Consider the following 21,617-nt stretch of genomic DNA (forward strand, 5'->3'; position numbering starts at 1 on the left):
TGCCAAATGTAGATGTTGGCGTGCAGTGGAGGAATGTAGGACGTGGATGGAAACTGTCAGGATGCGCCGTATTAAAACTCGGCCGTGATCTTAATCTATTTTATTATTCCCAGCTACAGTGCTGCATTCCTCTCCGTCTACGTCACAGGGTCCTGCAATGCTGAGGACGCCACTTCATTGTCTGTAAAACAGCTTGACGCGGAAGGGCTACCTCAGCAAGCCATGCAATGTACTGCGGTCTACCGGCCGTGTACAGCCGCAGAGTTCTGATGACATCAGGATGCACTCGCAGCCGACTCTGCGGCCGTCGTCCATGTTGCTTCAGCGCCACTCACTGGGGCGACAGCCAAATCTGCGTCCTCACCTCGAGATGTCTCCAGCCTGTGTTGGGAGCCCACAAGACTGCCCGTGGTAGCGAGCCGACGAGTGACCCGCCACTGGCTGTCTACGGACCCTGCATTGGCCTCAGAGCGTCGAACCAGCGACCTCCCGTTGACTGGAACGCTGGCGCCACATCTGATGCTGCGTGTAGCCGGTGGTGTGACACAGAGCTGCCACAGTTGAATCCCCCTCGTTAGAGAACTGGCACTTATTTATACATGGCTGTGTGCCTCTGTTTTGCTAACGTGCCACTCGGAGTCATGTACTCATAACACCTAGGTTGCGCCGTGGGCCCCTTCTGCTTGTAACTTGCGCCATGCAAACCGCTGGGGTTACTCTTTTCAGCAGTTCGGTTGCCCTGTGGCCTCCATTCTAGTTCGCAACCGCTGGTCAGCGTAACTTGCTGTCAACAGGCCCACGCCTGGCTGTAACTTGTGCACTCAGAAATATTGCACAGAATCTAAATTTCCTATCTTAAACGGTGGTGCTGCTACACTAAATTTTATATCCTCCCTACTTAGACCATCATCAGTTATTTTGCTCCCCAAATAGCAAAACTCATCTGCTACTTTAAGTGTGTCTTTTCCTAATCTAATTCCCTCAGCATCACCTGATTTAATTCGACTACATCCCATTATCCTCGTTATGCTGTTGTTGATGTTCATCTTATATCCGCCTTTCAAGACACTGTCCATTCTGTTCAACTGCTCTTCCAGGTCCTTTGCTGTCTCTGACAGAATTCAAATGTCATCAGCAAACCTTAAAGTTTTTATCTCTTCTCCGTGGATTTTAATTCCTACTCCAAATTTTTCTTTTGTTTTCTTTACTGCTTGCTCAGTATACAGATTGAACAACATTGGGAATAGGCTACAACCCTGTGTCACTCCCTTCCCAACAACTGCTTCCCTTTCATGTCTGTCAATTTTTATAACTGCCATTTCGTTTTTGTACAAATTGTACATAGCCTTTGGCTCCATGTATTTGACGCCTGCCACCTTCACTATCGGAAAAAGAGTTTTTCTGTCAACATTGTCAAAAGCTTTCTTTAAGTCTACAAACACTAGAAACGTAGATTTGTCTTTCCTTAATCTATTTTCTAAGATAAGTTGTAGGGTCAGTATTGACTCACGTGTTCCAACATTTCTATGGAATCCAAACTGATCTTCCCTGAAGTCGGCTTCTATCAGTTTTTCCATTCGTCTGTAAAGAATTCGCGTTAGTATTTTACTACCATGACATGTTAAGTGATAGTTCGGTGATTTTCACACCTGTCAACACCAGCTTTCTTTGGGATTGGAATTATTCTATTATTCTTGAAGTCTAAAGGTATTTCGCCTGTGTCATACATCTTACTCACCAGATGGTAGAGTTTTGTCAGAGCTGGCTTTCCCAAGGCTATCAGTAGTCGTAATGGAATGTTGTCTACTCCCTGGGCTTTGTTTCGATTTAGGTGTTTTAGTGATCTGTCAAATTCTTCATGCAGTATCATATCTCCCACTTCATATTCATCTACATCCTCTTCCACTTCCATAATATTGCCCTCAAGTACATTACCCCTGTATAGGCCCTCCACATAATCCTCCCACCTTTCTGCTTAACTTTCTTTGCTTAGGACTGGTTTTCCATCCAAGTTCTTGATGTTCATACAGGTGCTTCTATTTCCTCCAAAGGTCTTTTTAATTTACCTTTAGGCAGTATCTATCATATGCCTAGAGATATAAGCTTCTGCATCCTTACATTTTTCCTCTAGCCATCCCTATTTAGCCAATTTGCACTTCCTGTCGATCTAATTTTTGAGACATTTGTCTTCCTTTTCGCCTGCTTCGTTTACTGAGCTTTTATATTTTCTTCTTTCATCATTTAAATTCAAAATCTCTTCTGTTACCCAAGGATTTCTACTAGCTCTCGTCTTGTTACCTACTTGATCCTCTGCTGCCTTCGTTATTTCATCTCTGAAACCTACCCATTCTTCTTCTACTGTACTTCTTTACCCAGTTCTTGTCAATCGTTCCCTATTGCTCTCTCTGAAACTCTCTACAATCTCTGGTTCTTTCAGTTCATCCAGTTCTCATCTCCTCAAATTCTTACTTTTTTGCAGTTTCTTCAGATTTAATCTACAGTTCGTAACAAATAGATCGTGGTCCGAGTCCACATCTGCCTCTGGAAATGTCTTACAATTTAAAACGTGTTTTCTTAATCCCCTGTATTACCATTTTATGATCTGTCTGAAACCTTCCAGTGTCTCCAGGCCTCTTCCACGTATACAACTTTCTTTCATGATTCTGAAGCAAAGTGTTAGCCGTGATTAAGTTATGCTCTGTTCAAAATTCTACCAGGCGACCTCCTCTTTCATTGCTTACCCCCATTCCATATTCACCCACTACTTTTCCCTCTCTTCGTTTTCCTACTATCGAATTCCACTCTCCCAAGACTATTAAATTTTTGTCTCCCTTCACTATCCGAATAATTTCTTTCATCTCATCACACATTTCTTCAATCTCTTATTCATTTGCCTCCCTAGTTGGCATATAAACTTTTAGTACTGTGGTAGGCTTAGGCTTTGTGTCTATGTTGGCTACAATAATGCATTCACTATGCCGTTCGTAGTAGCTTAGCTGCGCTCCTATTCTTTATTCATTATTAAACCTACCTATATAATTTAATATTATTTATAATAAAATAATGGTAATTCCTACAAGCAGTCGATGTTTTCATAAAAAATGGTCTTACTGAAGCTGAAACGGATCTCTGACACACAGAAGGCGACGAAATGGAAGGCCATGTTTATCACAAGCAGCCAAGTGTCTACATGGAGGAACAGGAGTTCTACTTCTCCCTGGAAGTAGATTTTAGATAGGTGTGCATTTTCGGAAGCTCCCGCAGTCTCATGGCGTTCTGATGCTATTTTCGGGAGACTTGACGAAGATTCAGCACTCACTGCTTCTTTTGCTATAATTTTTCTTCTCTGTTCTAACAAATATTATCCTCAAAAATTTTGTCCTTCGCACGAATTACAGACATACACTTGGAAAACCACACAGCGTTTTCAACCTATGGATTGTGCATTTCTCCTCATCTTTCAACCCTCCACCACAAAGGAAACTCATGGTTTGGTTCTTGTTACAAGTATAGAAGAATCCAGCTTCAGTTAGTTTGTTAGGACGTTGCTCAACGGTTTACGACGAACCATCAAAGGATACTAGGCTGGCATCATATTTGCTATATTTAGGGTGATCAAACCGAATATACAGCACACATCACATGTTGAACTGCGTAACAGTGCCGATTCAGGAGATAAATGTAGGGGTATTTTCTCTCTGTAAAGGTCACTGGTACACTGTTACAGACATCCAGTACGTTAGAGACAGACTTACTTTCAAAGCCCCCTTACGTACCCTGAAGATCCGTGATGACGGCACTTCTACTCACGCCACCTATTGCACATTTGCTTGAAGATGCAAGTCCCTAGCTCACCTGTACTTTTTTCTGTTTGCGTGTTGGTTTGTCATATGTTCCTACATTTCTACGAAATCTAATCTGATTTTCTACCAAGTGGGTTTACAACAGTTGTTCAACCCGCCTGTAGATAATTCATATTAGTACTTCTACAACCAAGATTTAAAAATAAGTAAAAAACTAAAATCTGTAAATATACTTTTTGTTTATCTTGAATGTTACTGGGAAATTGAACGTCCAGCGTCTGTGGTGAAGCTCAAATTCCCGCCGTTATCAAGGGATGCTCATTCAGTTTTAGACAGAAAGACAGAAAAGACATGAAGTGTATGAATGCAGGGAACTTTAGGTGCGCAATGACATCTGCATCCACACTCCACGAGTCACCTTATGGGTCACGGGAGGGACGATTGCTGGTAAGCCTCCAAGTGTCTCGAATCTCTCCAATTTTTCCTCCACGGTGTTTTCTCGAGACATATTTAGAAGGAAGCAATCACAGAACACTGCACGTGCCTGGTTGTTTACATCTTTGGGCGGGTTTAATGACATCTCTGAACAGTCAAAGGGACTGTGTCTGTGATACAATATCCACAGTCATCGTCAATCTTCAGGAGTTCTGGGAACTGAGGTGATGCAAAACTGTTTTTGATGTGTGTTTAAAAAATGAGAGCTAATTTAAAAAAGCATTGTTTTTTCATTTATTGATAAATACTAATGCATCTACCAATATCATATCTGTTTGCAGTGCACTCACTTTCAGAGACCTAATGCATGTCACCAATAAATTTACACGACTCTCCACAGAGAACTCAGAGAATTCATTCCATAGTTATAAATCACATCTTAGGAACCATGTTATTTAGCGAAGGAAATTATACATGTATTGTAACTTTTAGAAAACGACAATAATTTCTTACATTTTTTCATGCGCACAGATTTTTTGATAGAAGCACTTTTTTGTGCATCGAAACCCCCTGCCATACAACAATATTTACCAAATAATTGTATTTTATACACGCCAAATTCAGTATGTATGTAAACTCGTCGATGGGTGGCTATTAATCCCTCCTTCTCGGAACCAACACATGGGCTATGTTCCATTATACCTCTCACAATGTCACTGAATACATTTTTTACATTTTCACTTACTGGATATTTTTGATCATCAGCAAAACATATAGCATCACATAACACCCAGAAGCTTGCAACAGTTTGTAATTTTTACAGTATATTATAGATTTTCACGCGATGGAATACTTTAAGTGCTGTGACACTAAAACACTTACTATATTGGGGCATTAAGATCGTCGCTACTGGTGTTGCTGCTGCTGCTGCTGGGGAAGACATTAATGTTGATTGATCCTGGTCTGAACGAATTGTTTAATTGGCTCTCAGTGCACAAAAGTCTACTGCACAAGCAACATCACTATATTTGCATGAACTGAACCTTCCTATGATGTATCACTACCTCTATTTCGGCTACCATCTCAAACTCACTGTCTGATGGAATGCCGACTCTGACAAATTGCGAACCATAGGTGATCAAATAAAATAATCTTGTGGATAACAGCACCACACCAACCACTAGATGAGCTGGTGGATTTATACATGCATGTAGTCCTTCCATCCCCAACCCAGATGCTGTTGTCTGTACCTACCTAAGTATAGTGACTTCATTTAGTATCGTTCTCCAAGGCGAATTCGATGGGGGGGGGGGGGGGAGAGAGAGATATGTGAAAGTGCGCCTAAACGTGTGTGTATGCTCCATACCTATGCTCGACATTGGGCTCATAGGCCTTCTGTTCTCTGTGAGAAGGCAGCATGATGTGCCCTCACACCATCCACTGTACAGCGACTTGTGGAGTATTCGTTTAGACCTTGGAACATCTAACCAAATACCCTGTGAAATATGTTGATCATTTCAATTGCAACAAAATACGCATATATAGGTCGCTTGTCCTAATATTGTGCATCAAGTGCTACCTATAGACCTTACTGTGTGTAGCGTATTGTACATCTGTTGGTCAGCTAAAAACTTGTGCGTGGCAGGCGCTCTGCAATATCTGTTTTGTTTAATACATACTACACATTAGCTTTGGCAGTGGAGTAGAGTTTCTGTGTAAATGTACTAATCTTAATACTGTTGACACTGTGCAAGATACATGTTGTATAAGATGGGATTATCGCGAAGAGTACTTTGACTTTCTTCCAAAGACCATCAAAAACACACACATATAGGTTGGATATAGTGAAATACTAGTGTGATTATAAATCCATGATCGCTATGATGCTGTGGCACAGAATTCTGACTGGAGAGGCAACCATCTGTGGCCTGATGTCAGTACTTTGAAAATAATCACATGGAAACGGCATTCTACAGAACACCTATCTGTGGTGTCAAAATTATACAGCCGCTCCCATTTGGTACTTAGCTGATGTGGTTTGATTCCTGGGACACTCGTGGCAGTGGTGGGTATTTGAGCACTGACTCTTTGCTAAGTAACTCTTACGCTAATATTTACTGTCATTTTACAGATACACCATGATGTTATTAATGCTGTGATTTATCTTTTTTTAGCACAGCTCAGTTGAGGCTTCTTTGTGATAATAGTAACAGGCTCTGACTGGAGTAAGGGACAGAGAGAAAGGAGTGCGATCAATTACTTTTTTTGTTAAACGCCAATCCGAATAACTCCACTTAATATCGGAAGTCTCCTGGCTAAGAATTGTCATGATTATGATCAAATCTCACCCACCTCACCAGTTACTGGTGCCACAGTAGCGTATAATGCATTCTCTTCCATATATGGTGTTTGTGACAAGAAGAGATTCAGTTGCTGTTGCTGCGAAGGTATCTCAGTATATCTATTCCACTGCATGCACATCCTGCATCTGGAAACCTTTTTTTAAGCCAGATATATGTCGCTGGCATGAATGTGAGTGAGAGACAGAATAAAGGAAGAAGAGTAAATGAATGTACCAGCAATGAAAATAAGTCCTAAGATGTATTTGTATTATAACTAAAGTCTGTTAAAACTATGATTATGTAAAAAATGGCACTGCACGGATAGTATCATGATTCATGATCAAAGCTTTCAGTTACTTGTGGAAGCATAGTGTTAAGCATCACGGACTGACAGTGATAGTGTCTTCGTGAGTGAAAGAGAAGAATAGATGGCTATACCACATGCTGCTGTAATTACATTATTTTGTCTCTTTTTCTGTAAACATATTTAAAAGACACGAAGATGTCGATTTCGTTTTACATACGGCACTGATAGACGGATCTCACGTTAACTGCTGGACAATATATAGTCAATGAGATTTTGTACAGTAGCCAGCTTGCCGAATAATTTTCACACAACGCTGTTGTCGAGGCTGACGCGCGGTTCATATGTATATACGGTAGCGCATTACTAAACAAACGCGGTTTGCATGGAATGATGGGGCACTGACACACAGAACTGTAGCTTCTGGTAGAGAGAGAGAGAGAGAGAGAGAGAGAGAGCTGCTGACTGTCGTCCACGTGACTCGGATATCACTCGTGCGTGTACGCTCTCGGCGAAGACCACTTGCCTGCGACCAAAGGATTGACATTGTTACGCGCCTCAGAGGTAAGGTAGCGAGCATAGTGTTTATCTGGTGCGTGCTCTGCCAGCGCAACGTTGCGGCGACGCCACGCTGGGGTTTAAATTGTAATTATTATAACACTTTCACATAACAAATGTTTAAGTCAGCCATCCGTGTGTGGTTTGGAAGAGGAAGTACACACTTTGTAGATACTCTGGTTAGGGGAGCACTCACATCTCCAGCTAGTGTTGCTTGAATTGCTAGGGCTAGTCCCTACTCATAGAGTAGTGCTAGATTAACAGTAGCTATCCTTCTACACTGTGCAGTTATTGAAGTAGACTGGTTGGGTTTACTCCCTAATGCTAGTTTAATTGCAGCTATATTTCCGACTCCCTTGCGAAAAGTAATTATTAGTTAGGTATACATTTGTTTCTGATTACATTCTCAATGCTAACATGGTGGCTGTCTTGCATTGGGGAGTGTTAGGAATTCACAGTATGCAGGTACATCTGCATTTTTGGTGGTGCACAATACATCGGCAACCGCACCGATCCCTTGGTAAGTAGCAATAGTTTGTTTTCTGAAATATACTTCCGAGAGTACATTATGGCTGTCGCATCTTTTGGGCTGTGGAAGACGAATAACAATGGTTTTAAAGCCAATGCCCTAAGCATATTAAAGGCAACCATTTGCCTAGAGGATTTAGTATTTTTACAGGCATTCTGTAATTATGCTACGGTGTCCTCAAGTTATAATGCCTAAGTGTCTTATTTCGCTGTTACTTGCAAAAGAACCTGATCATTTTACTACAGGGTATAAATGTAACTGCTGAAAAGGGGGTGATGGCAAAGCAGTTGCGCCCCAACTGAAGAAGGATGAACAACTTAACAGTGATGTGAACAGAGAGAGTAGACTACTTCTTGAACCTGGAGTCAACTCCATCCATGTTCACGACTTCCAGCCTGAGGAACTAAGCACTGAACTTGTCAATAACAACTTAATTGTTGATGCACAGCATGACCTTCTAGACATGTCACGCACTCCAACCATCCAGATACTCACCCACATCTGTTGCCTACCTACTCACATAGACTCCCTCATCTTCTTTTGCTTACACCTTTGTTCCACAGTTTTGCGCAGGGTCAGCATGGTTACAACAGATTTGGTAAGGTTAATTTGAAGGGATGCCCTTCCTGTCGCTACCCCATACCTCCCGGGATGGAATCAGTGTATCCCAGCTGTCTGCGTCTAGTGTAAACCATGAAAGAGTGCAAACGTGTTGCAAATGTCTGCGAGTCGTGTAACTGAGGCGGAACGTGGGGACCAGCACGGTATTCACCTAGTGGGATGTGGAAAAAAGCCTAAAAACCACATCCAGGCTGGCTGGACCGTTATTAGAGCTGGCGTGCCTACCCAAGAAGCAGTGCATTAGCACTCTTGACTAACCTGACAGGTCCACCTATTCACATTGATTGCGTGGCCTTATCCTCATGCCTGTCATCGGATGGCATACTTACCATCAGCTTACTGACACAGAACTTTTGTCAGCAGTTAAGCCACTCCTGGCACCACAGTCAAACCAATGTCACAACTACGCTTATTGACAACACCGTCCCCAAATCAATCTAGATTCGGCCGCCCTTCACAGCCATCGGCGCACCTGGTACCATATCAGTTGTATACCGTTTCTGCCACATTGCAGATGCCAAGAAATAGTCCAGGTGTGCAGCTCTGCCTCACACAGCAGCCAGCCATGACATGACTGGTCACTTTCATCTGTGCCTGGGTCACACCATTCTTGATGAGTGCCATCGAGCTCTCCTTTTAGTACTCCCCACTATGGCATGGTGGGATGGGGGTGGGGGGGGGCACGACTCTTAGGGGAAGCCAGTACCAATAATGATCTCAGCCATGGAATGCGAAGTCTGTGAGGCTAAGACTGGAGGACAGTTTTGTTTAGCACATAGTGCTGTGAAGTTGTGCTGTACTGTACTCGATCAGAATAAAGTTCCATTAATCATAGCCATGTTGCCTACATTATTAGTAAATCTCCCCACACATGCAATGAAGATCTACCACAAGTGTTAGTCAGAACTAGCACATAATCGCTAAAAGATTCATGTGGATCTTTTCTTTTTATTTAAGGTCAGAGATGGCGATTACATATACCCCTGGAGAAGTGCATCATACAATTTGTAGAATTTTATTGTCAAATGGCCCCAAACCGCATACTGTGAAACTGTAAAACTCTTTGAACTTATTGTTACTACTCCTGCATCCTGTGTCTCAGTTGAGAAAAGCTTTTCAGCTAAATATGTATATAGCTCACAAACAAAAGAACAGCTTACAAATTTAACTCTGTTGTCAACTGAAAATGATCTCCTGTGGCATCTGAGGCCTGAGTTTTGGTGATCAAGGAATTTGCCAAAAGGGTAATTTCGTGTTTAAAAATTCCATTTTATTCTATTGCAACTGTTTAACATAACGAAATGTTCAGTACATGCCACTGGCTGAAAGACAGTGGCTGTGCAAAAAGTTTTTATGATAGTGTGAGGACATGTAAAAAGCCCAGCAAGATGTACAAAAACATGAAGCACATTGACATACCATGTTCTGTCAAATATGTCTACAGGCAGATAAAACGTCCAAGTTGTGAATACTGTTTTTGCAGACCATTTGGACAAACAACTGAACTGCAAGATAATTTTTTTGTAGACCATTCTGGACAGACAACTGAACTGTGGGATGTTGTAAAAGATAAGGGAAACGTAGTGGCTGAAGCCAGACAAACTAATTTTGGTAGACCAGAAATTTTTCTATCAGCAGAAAAATGGGATGATATGTATACAGATGGCGGCGGTCTAGCAGAGATGGGGAATCTTCCTGTGACATATTAAGCCACCATATAAATATAGGTTTTCCTAAAGTATGCAGAACTGGTGGCTATAAACAAAATAAGAAATGTAGCACCATGGAAATGAAAAAGTGATGAATTGAATGAATTGTGCCTTACGAAAATTAGCAGAAAGATAACAGACAAGCCAGTTACGAAGCTTACAGATGTAAAATGAAAGAACACAATATTAATAATAATACTAATTTCATTAGACCATTGCACCAATAGACGATGGCGCACACAGAGTACAGTTAAACTAAACTAAGTAAAATTCGTCCAAACAGGTGTCAAAAGACCAGAAGAGTGCTGAATCAGCCTATAGGAATCACTGATGCGGTGATGGAGGGGGTGCGTTGGCACACTGCTCTCTCAGCTACTTCTCAGGCAAGTAGAGCCTCAATTTGCTTCACAAGGACTAAGTGCACCCTCTTGGCCAACAGCGCTCAGTAGATGAGAGGGTCATTCATCCAAGTGCTAGCCAAGTGTGACAGCACTTAACTTAAATCACCTTAAGGCTACCAGTGTTACCACTGTGTCAAGGCCGTTGGCCACATAGTACAATAAAACTGATAATTTAAAAGAAATAACAGGCTAGTTAACAACATTACATCTTTATATTACAGTAGTAGGGGGACAAAGAGGGCATTGGTGCATTTTGTTAGTGTAGGTTGCCTACATCTGGGGCAAGTATGCACTCGGGGGCAAATCTATAGACCCTCTGTGAATAATCCACCCTTTTGATTGACAGGTTATGATCCCTTGGGGATAAATTACTCTTTTGATTGACAGGTCTTTAACCTACTGTACCCCCACGCCTCCCCCCCACCTCCTCCTCACCCCAAACGCTCAGGAAACCTCCAAACCTCCCACCCTCCCCCTCACTGATGCAAGCACACTTTTCATAGCAATTTGTTTGATGAATTAATTAAATCGACCAATTAATTAAATCTACCTTCTGGAAAACACCCTAGCTCTCCTCCTTCCCTTTCCATCCCGGTAATTGGCGGGAAAAAGATCCAGTTGATCAGTCATTTGGAGGTAATTGGATTGCAATGTATGGAATATTGTTTAAACAATTTACACAATGTGTGGAATATTGTTTATTTATTTATGGCAGTGTATGGAATATGGTTTATTTATTTAGTTAAAGAATTCCTCAGGAAATCGATTTCAGTGTCTGGAATATTGTTTAAACAATTTAGACAATGTGTGGAATATTGTTTATTTATTTATGGCTATGTATAGAATATAACTGATTTATTTTGTTAAAGAATTTGACAGGATAACGATTGCAGTGTAGGGAATATTGTTTAAGCAATTTAGACAATCTATAGAATATTGTTTATTTAAAAAATATTTGGTTCATGGTGTGGGTTCCTGTAGTCATGTCCTAGTTCATGAACCACGAGCAACGTATTAGTGGCCAAGTAAGTGGTCCCGACAGTCGGGATACCAGTTACTTTGGAATAAGGCTGGGCATATTGGACATATTCTGAGTCGTGGTCACCTTTGTGCTCATATGGCAAAGACTACCAAATCCATCGGTTAGTCCCTCAACCGTTAGGGGTAAAACTCAATGGGACTCGGGGCAAGCAAGGCTAGCAACCTGCTTGCCTGGTACTTTAAATATGATGCTGGCAACAATCAGAGCAAAATGCCTCGGCCCTTTGGAGGTGACGGAGTCCCATCTCTAACTGACAAACCAGGGACTCCTAAGATACGACTTGGCAAGCAAATGGTAATGAGATGGGGAGCTATTAATATCAATGGGGGCTACTCTGGGAAGAAGGTAGAGCTGGCAGAGGCTGCAAGTAAGATGGGGTTGGACGTTTTAGCTGTTAGTGACATTCGGGTAAGGGGTGAGAAAGAAGAGGGAGAACACAAGGTCTACCTGTCAGGAGTCAAAGCAGGAATAGCTATACATCAGGAAAGAAATGGAACCCAGCGTAGTTGCAATAAGGTGTGTAAACGAACGACTGATGTGGATAGATTTGACAGTGTCTAGCAAGAAAATTAGGATTGTGTCAGTATATTCGCATTGTGAAGGGACAGATCAAGATAAGATGGATAGTTTTTATGAGGCACTCAGTGATGTAGTTGTTAGAGTAAAGGACAAGGACAGTGTTCTGCTCATGGGTGATTTTAATGCCAGGATTGGAAATCGAACAGAAGGCTATGGAAAGGTTATGGGTAAATTTGGAGAGGATATGGAGGTCAACAGGAACGGGAAACAACTCTTGGATTTCTGTGCCAGTATGGGCTTAGTAATCACAAACTCCTTTTTTAAACATATGAACATTCACCGGTATACTTGGGAAGGCAGGGGAACCAGATCTGTCATTGACTATACAATAACAGATCAGGAATTCAGGAAGGCTGTGAGGGACACACGTGTATTCAGGGGATTCTTTGATGACACTGATCATTATTTAATCTGCAGTGAAATTGGGATTGTGAGGCCGAAAGTGCAGGAGGTCAGGTCCATATGTAGGAGGATAAGAGCGGAGAAACTTCATGATAAGGAAATCAGGCACAAGTACATAACAGTGATCTCAGAAAGGTATCAGTTAGTTGAATGTAGTCAGTTACAGTCATTGGAAATAGAATGGACAAGGTACAGGGACACAGTACTAGAAGTGGCTGAAGAATGTCTTGGAACAGTGGTGTGTAAAGGTAGGATGAAGCAAACAGCTTGGTGGAATGACACAGTCAAGGCAGCCTGTAAAAGGAAAAAGAAGGCCTATCAAAAATGGCTACATGCTAGAACTCAGGTAGACAGAGAAAGTTATGTTGAAGAAAGAAACAAAGCCAAACAGATAATTGCAGCATCCAAGAAGAAATCTCGGGAAGACTTTGGAAACAGGTTGGAGACTTTGGGTCAAGCTGCTGGAAAACCATTCTGGAGTGTAATTAGCAGTCTTCGAAAGGGAGGTAAGAAGGAAATGACAAGTATTTTGGACAGGTCACGAAAACTGCTGGTGAATCCTGTGGATTCCTTGGGCAGATGGAGGGAATATTTTGAAGAGTTGCTCAATGTAGGTGAAAATACGATCAGTAATGTTTCAGATTTCGAGGTACAATAGGATAGGAACGATGATGGAAATAGGATCATATTTGAGGAAGTGGAGAAAATGGTCAATAGATTGCAGTGCAATAAAGCGGCTGGGGTGGATGAATTTAAGTAGGAACTCATCAAATACAGTGGAATGTCAGGTCTTAAATGGCTACACAGGATAATTGAAATTGCCTGGGAGTCGGGACAGGTTCCATCAGACTGGACAAAAGCAGTAATCACACCAATCTTTAAACATGGAAACAGAAAAGATTGTAACAACTACAGAGGTATCTCTTTAATGAGCGTTGTGCGCAAAAATCTTCTCAGGTATTGTTGAAAGGAAAGTGCGAGTATTAGTTGAGGACCAACTGGATGAAAATCAGTGTGGGTTTAGGCCTCTTAGAGGTTGTCAGGGCCAGATCTTTAGCTTACGGCAAATAATGGAGAAGTGTTATGAGTGGAATAGGGAATTGTATCTATGCTTTATAGATCTAGAAAAGGCATATGACCGGGTTCCTACGAGGAAGTTATTGTCTGTTCTACGAGATTATGGAATAGGAGGCAAACTTTTGCAAGCAATTATAGGATTACATGGATAGTCAGGCAGCAGTTAGAGTTGACAGTAAATTGAGTTCATGGTTCAGAGTAGTTTCAGGGGTAAGACAAGGCTGCAACCTGTCTCCACTGTTGTTCATATTATTTATCGATCATATGTTGAAAACAATAGACTGGCTGTGTGAGATTAAGATATGTGAACACAAAATAAGCAGTCTTGTATATACCGATGACTTAGTTGTGATGGCAGATTCGATTGAAAGTTTGCAAAGTAATATTTCAGAGCTAGATCAGAAATGTAAGGACTATGGTATGAAGATTAGCATCTCCAAAACGAAAGTAATGTCAGTGGGAAAGAGATATAAACGAACTGAGTGCCAAGTAGGAGGAACAAAGTTAGAACAGGTGGACAGTTTCAAGTACTTGGGATGCATATTCTCACAGGATGGCAACGTAGTGAAAGAACTGGAAGCGAGGTGTAGCAAAGCTAATGCAGTGAGCGCTCAGCTACGATCTACTCTCTTCTGCAAGAAGGAAGTCAGTACCAAGACTAAGTTATCTGTGCACCGTTCAATCTTTCGACCAACTTTTTGTATGCCGGGTGGATTCGGGTTACCTTATCAACAAGGTTGAGGTTACGGATATGAAAGTAGCTAGAATGATGGGAACAATGGCAGGAGGGTGTCCACATTGAGGAAATCAAAGAAAAACTGGGAATGAACTCTATAGATGTAGCAGTCAGGGCGAACAGGCTTAGATGGTGGGGTCATGTTACACGCATGGGAGAAGCAAGGTTACCCAAGAGACTCATGGGTTCAGCAGTAGAGGGTAGGAGGAGTCGGGGCAGACCAAGGAGAAGGTACCTGGATTCGGTTAAGAATGATTTTGAAGTAATAGGCTTAACATCAGAAGAGGCACCAATGTTAGTACTGAATAGGGGATCATGGAGGAATTTTATAAGGTGGACTATGCTCCAGACTGAACGCTGAAAGGCATAATCAGTCTTAAATGATGATGATGATGACGATGGGATTCAAGGCATTGTATGTAATATGGTTTATTCATTTAGTTAAAGATTTGCCGGGAAATTGACTGCAGTGTATGAAATACTGTTTATTGAAACAAAGTACAGGATGGTGTATCGAAAATAGTTTATTTAAAGAATTTCTCAAGAAATCGATCACAGCATTGAATATTTAATCAATTGCGGCACATTTTTATTCTGATAGCGCTTGGAAACTAGGAGTAGGCTTTTTTTGACCCGCTGCCGGCGTCAGGTATGTTAACGCTCTTAATTTCCTCACTTTTCGAAGCACACTGGTGTCCAAGACGGGAAAATTGGAACAATTACACATCTTAAACTGTATGACATATTTCGAAACACACCGTCACTTTCTGCAGATGGGCAAATTACAACTGCAAGACAGAGTCCAGTGCGATGTATTGAGAAGCACTAAACACGACATACATAAACTGCGATCCAATCGATAGTAATAATCTGTTCGTGGCTAAATGTCAGAGATCGCTATTGATCGAGAATCTGACGTCGAGATTGGGTTTTTAAAGCACTATGTAACTCCTAAGCTGCTTCTCTCTGCTACATTAGGAAGTAGGAGAAAGGGGAGGGCCTACTGCATGATAGGGTAGAGATAGGAGCAAATACCACTGCAAGACAGAGTCCACCATGATGTATTGAGAAGCTCTGAACACGACACACTTAAACCACGATCCAGTCCGCAGCAGTAAGGTGTCTTGGCTAGATGATGGAGACAGCTGAAAGTATGTGCACATCCCATTCACTCACCTTCCAGACGTCCACAGGTGGTGCCCTCGCCCCCCGTCAACATGTACACTGCTAGCGCAGACATAAAGAGGTCAGTGAAAACCACCGGCGTGGCCGCAGTCGCAGTCACAGTGCGTGTATGCACGAGTGCGCAGCTCCCAAATTTGTTTTTCTTATCTGTCACGTCCTGCATTACAGAATTAGAATATTAAACTCATTTTTGGCACATGATCGAGTGCTAAGACCTAACACCGTCACAGGACGCCTCTTCACGTTCAGCCTCTCTCTTAATGTAACAGCACAGAGAAGTTGTATATATAAGCTTTACACTACGTATCACTTTACAAATTCGGTAATACATCTCCCAGTGTAAATGAGAGATTCAAATATAGTTAAAAGATATCGCCGCGACGAAAAAAACGCCAAGTCAAGAATCATATCTCTGTTGCCCAAGCCAATGCTTCTATCTGCCAGATGGCATGACATTGATGCTAAATTGATAGGCTAATTAATTGAATTGATCATGAGAGTCACTTTACATGATGAGTAATTTTTCCTTTTCAGTAGTCAAATTACGCTCACCAGGTAGTTCCAATGGGAATCCCTGGAGGGAAGACGATGTTCTTATCGAGAAATTTTGTAGTGAACTGACATTTGAAGCTGACCACACAGAAGAACTCTTCCGCTGGCAACACACATTTCGTGTAAGTACCGCACAATTAAAGATGCGATCACGACTGTGGTAGAGTCACCCTGCATAAAAGCAGTCTTGGTTCTACAAGCATACACAAGAGACGCTGATAGCGCTACACTTTCTGATAGAAATGTATTTGCGATTTGGAATCAAGTCTATCTAACAACCACATGCCTACATAGGATCCTATGGAGACGTCTTTTAATGATTACAGCCACTGGCGAATTATATTCAAGACACTCTCATATCCAGAAATGTGTCACATTTCTCGAACCTATCTTCTACAGCAAAACTCCAATGTGGATTTAGACAGTCCCTCTGCATCTTGTACCTGTTTCTCAGTTCTGCCCTGCCCTTCCTGCAGCTTCGGCCATGTGATCATCCCAGTTTATGTCGGAACGGAAAACAAGTTGGAGAGCGCTATATCTACCAATTTCTGCACCAAGTGGAGAAACATGTTGAGGTGAGCTAATGCGACAGGACTGTCTTCCTTGACCACTCTATGGAAACGGGGGCATTTTGTCGTAGCTCTGGCGACAGTGTATGATGTGTAAGGCCAGCACCATGATGATGCTTTCTCCTGCAACACGAGGTAGTACAAAAATTGGTACGGGAACAGAAAGAAGGATGAGGATTTGGCTACTGCATTGCTGTGTGTCTCCAAACTACTTGCAGGTACCAGCATACAAAGGAGATCTGCTTGCCTCATTTTGTATTCACTCTTGTCAACCATTCTGTCTATCATCGTTATATTGTACCATCCAACAGAGAAAATCTACGAACTATAAAAGCTCTGCTAACTTCATCGGATAGAGAACTCAATAAGATTTTACCGCATCTCTCTCTTCCAATACATCGAAAACAAATACCGTCTGTGTGCTGACATGAAGCATTTGTGGCGATCCTATTAAATATACAGGTATTGATCCATTTGAGCAGTAGCCAGTGATCGAAGTCGTTTGCACAGACCAGTGTAAAATTTCATCACCTGTGCTGTAGGAAGACCATATCCCACAGACTATACTGTCAGTCCCAAGAGAGGGTCCCTATTTTGTTGTTTGATACATTGTTTTTTCTGCTGTAATACGCTTTGTACACTGCCATACATTTTGTTTTTCCGCCATGACTTCGAGGTCTATATCAGGTTCTAAACTGACATTAACACATTTTGATCCATTGCCTCGCACAGAAAACTAGACGTAGCATAGAAAACAGAGAAAACACACTTAACTGTAGAATATGTGGCTGGAGGTGACTGTGCATTCGAGTACAGTGCTGCAGTATGCCACATAACCAGAAAAGTAGTGTGTTCGCACTAGCCCTTTGCAAATGTACAACAAGTAAACTTGTTGTTTCATTTAATGTACAACAAGCAATTTTAGAATACGGAATGAGAAGTGATGCCATGATCGCATGGGTAGAAATGACATAAAATCGATAAAATTACGAAAAATGATGGAAAATGCGTATAAATTGAGGGAAATACGTCAAAATTCGGAGAAATTAAGGGAGTACTGGCATGTCTTCTGCTTGGCGCAGAACAATTCTTGTATGCGGGAACGAGTATTTGACAGGAAGAGGAATACGAGAAAACTCTGACATGGAAGCACCGGGAACCAGGGAAGCAGACATTTTCTATGTCGAGGCAACATTCCACTGTATGTCTATTGAGGTAATAGTGATACACGGGGTTTGACTGCTGTCTTTCATGATTTCCTGGAAAAAAGGAAGCCATTGCCTCTAAACTTACTTGCGATTGTGTTAAAGGATAACCGAGAGTGGATGGAGTGATCAGTTGAGATGGAGTTGTAACAAGGTTTGATTTAATGGTAGACTAATGATGCATTCTAGAGAGAGATGGAGATGTTACTGCAGGCCATTTGATCATTTTTTTCCTCTGTTCTGTTGGGACGCAAAGGTTGTGTGACATAACCTGCGATCGACTTGTATACGACTTAGAGCACGGTCTACTTGCGATCGTTAACAGCAAAACCTCTAAGTCATCAGAGGACTTCCATCTCACGTTTGATGCAACATGCCCATCTGGTTTCGACACATTCCTCTAGGTGAACGAAGATTTATTTGATGTACTCCCTTCCCCTGCCGCACCTTGGGCGTAAACTCGAGTCTTCAGTTTCATAACTACAGTGATTCTAAGTTGCAACAGGTGTTTGTGAGGTACTGCAATCCTCGTGTATACATATGCTTGACAGATGTACTGCTTACGAATTTAGTGGCGGCATGACGTGTAATTTCACATGTCAAACACCAGTGCTATGCTTTTGTCTCTTTCTTTGTAAGAGGTATTCTTCGTAACTAACGATCACTTTATGCGAGTGTAGTATAATTTCTGAACCGTGATCGGATGTACACAGTGGGCGCTGTAAACCTCTGGAAAGCTATATTGTGCATGTATCACACAGAATCAATGTTTTAAGGAAGTAGTTTTTTTCATTTTACATTTTGTCACCACAGTTTATCGCAGAGAAACCTGCAAGGAGAATGTACGTCATTCGCTGGAAATGTATTTCTCACATTGGAATATTGAGAACGTTACATTCCACATGACTAATAGGTAGGAAACCACACCGCTCTAACATTATAGCCTGTTTTAAGTGCAGAAATGTGTAGCCTTAGGAGTGCATGTATTTCTGTTCTTTCATACCAATACCTTCTTAGAACTGATTCCAGACATTAGAACAATACTTCAGAATTGATAGCGCGATTGATTTGCGTAAAATGCTTCAATTCCATCAGCCTGGAGCATCGTCATGAATAAAAACCACCCATTTCTCCTTCTTCTTAACGGTCCGCTATTACATCACACTTTCATATCTACTACTATACTCTAGGGTGTGTGCAACAGCAGTTATGGACTCTGCTCGCGTTGTTCCTTCATGAGATGCAGAATATAGCGGTCTACTTCTAGATTAAATTTGTGACAGTGGAGCAAGGAGGGACAATGCGAGGAGATCTTTCAGCTTCTAACTTTATCCTAAGAATGCGAGAATGCCTGTGACTCCCATCCACATAGAGAAAGATCGTGAATTATGCAGTGCTCGCAGTGCTAGAAATATTTGTATCGCTATCTGGTATACTTGTATGTATATGTTTGAGAATTAACAATGAATGGACGTACTGCACAGTCATCTATCTACATTCGCAATGAAACCGCAAAGTGGAGGAGGGGCAGCTTAGCGATGATACAGAAATTGGAAAGCATGCTGCCTCGTCATTGGTCAGTGTTGAAATTACGGTAAAGTTGCTAAAACTGATCGCACTACCAACTGTGATGCTTATTACAGTACATTGACGGTGTCTTTTCAATCCCACCCGATCACTGATACGTTGTTGATTAACCCATAATTGATCTACTGAGGATCGCTTGTTTGAGATGAAGAACGAGTCCCGGTGGAGGGGCGACACCTTCCGGGGATGGCTAGCACCGAAAGAGTGATCGCATACATCACTGCAATACGGGGAATCAATCGAAAGGGAACACTGAGCCATCAGCCATTCCATCACTGTGAAAGGTGATTTAAATATAGAGGCTGTCAGTCACCTTCGGATAGCAGTCTGGAAACACTCCACGACACCGCAAAACTCTTCCAGTTCCCATATGTTAATGACTGCCTTTTATTTAAAATCATCCAATGTGTGTGTTGTAGTAGCAGCAGCAGCATGGTTTACACTGTGCGAAGTCTAGTTTTCTGTGAGAGGCAATGGATCAGAACGTGTTAATGTCAGTTTGGAACCTGACACAGACCTCGAAGTCGTGGCGGAAAAAACAATGTTTGTATGAATGTATGAAGAATCCATTCTCGTTTCCTTAAGAGAATTAATACTATCATTTAGCAGTCACTGAAGTATACGATGCTGTGTACAGTCTTTCTCAATGGAGAGCATTGCTACTGCTGTAAGCCGCTCTTGACTCTAAATGCTTCTCAAAAAAGCCTTTATTCTCTTCGAATTATAGAAAGATCACACCACCTCAGATGTTGTTACCGACATGGTAATAATCCCGTTCAGGAGTGTCACGAAAAGGTTCTGCAAATTATTTTCGAATTCATTCCTTGTGTGTAGTTTCCGAAACTCTGTTCTCAGCTTATTCCATTCAAGGGAAGGATATATTTTGCAAGACCTCTGCAGCAACTTTTGCAAAAATTAACCTATATATGAAACAAACTTTGTCAGAACTTAAGGAGATTCATATACCTTACTAAATAATTATATGTCGCAGAGGCAGGAGAATGGATGATATGAATATAAATTTCACATATTGCTGGTATTACTGATAAATGAGAATTTTTGAAGCCAAGATCGCGTGCTGACACATTTTTGTTTTTTCAGTGACCGGTTTCGATAGATCTAGCTTTCATCTTCGTATCTGCAAGATGTCAGGAGAAGAACATTATTGTCACAGACTGAGATTTTCACTCTGCAGCGGAGTGTGCGCTGATATGAAACTTCCTGACAGATTAAAACTGTATGCCGGACCGAGACTCGAACTCGGGACCTTTGCCTTTCGAGGACAAGTGCTCTAGCAGCTGAGTTACCCAAGCACGACTCATGGCCCCTCCTCACAGCTTCACTTCTGCCAGTACCTCGTCTCCTACCTTCCAAACTTTAGCACTTGCCCGCGAAAGGCGAAGGTCCCGAGTTCGAGTCTCGGTCCGGCACACAGTTTTAATCTGCCAGGAAGTTTCATTACTATCACACTTTGCGTATCTGTTCATTAGTATCCAAGAAGAAACATCCACACAATAACCATATCACAGTGTTTTACATACCTTCTGTAAATAATAAAAGGGACATTTAATAAATAACGCATAGTTTGGTATAACTGTAGATTGTTTGATGTAACAACAATGAAAATTGTGTCAGATGTAGTTGGGAGCTAGAGGAAGAAGTATGTGTGTTTGTTTTTTTGCTGCGTACTCTTAACATAAAATTGGCGAGATGTAGAAATGGACCCTGCAGGGTTTAGGGTACTGTGACTGTTGAAGACCAGAGGCCGTACATCAGGACAGAAACTTAATGCGGCAAAAATCCGGCAGAAATGCACAGTACATTAAGTGAATTTTGTGAAGCGTTTGTAGTGGTTCGTAGCACAGTTTCACGATGGATTAATAGTTTTCGTGGTGGTCGTATGGGCATAGACAATAATCCAAGGCTTGGAAGGCCAAAAATGTCAACAGATAAACGAAGTGGCAGATGCTCTTGAAAAAGA

The sequence above is a fragment of the Schistocerca piceifrons genome, chromosome 7 (genome assembly GCF_021461385.2).
Source record: "Schistocerca piceifrons isolate TAMUIC-IGC-003096 chromosome 7, iqSchPice1.1, whole genome shotgun sequence".
In the NCBI taxonomy this organism is placed as follows: Eukaryota; Metazoa; Arthropoda; class Insecta; order Orthoptera; family Acrididae; genus Schistocerca; species Schistocerca piceifrons.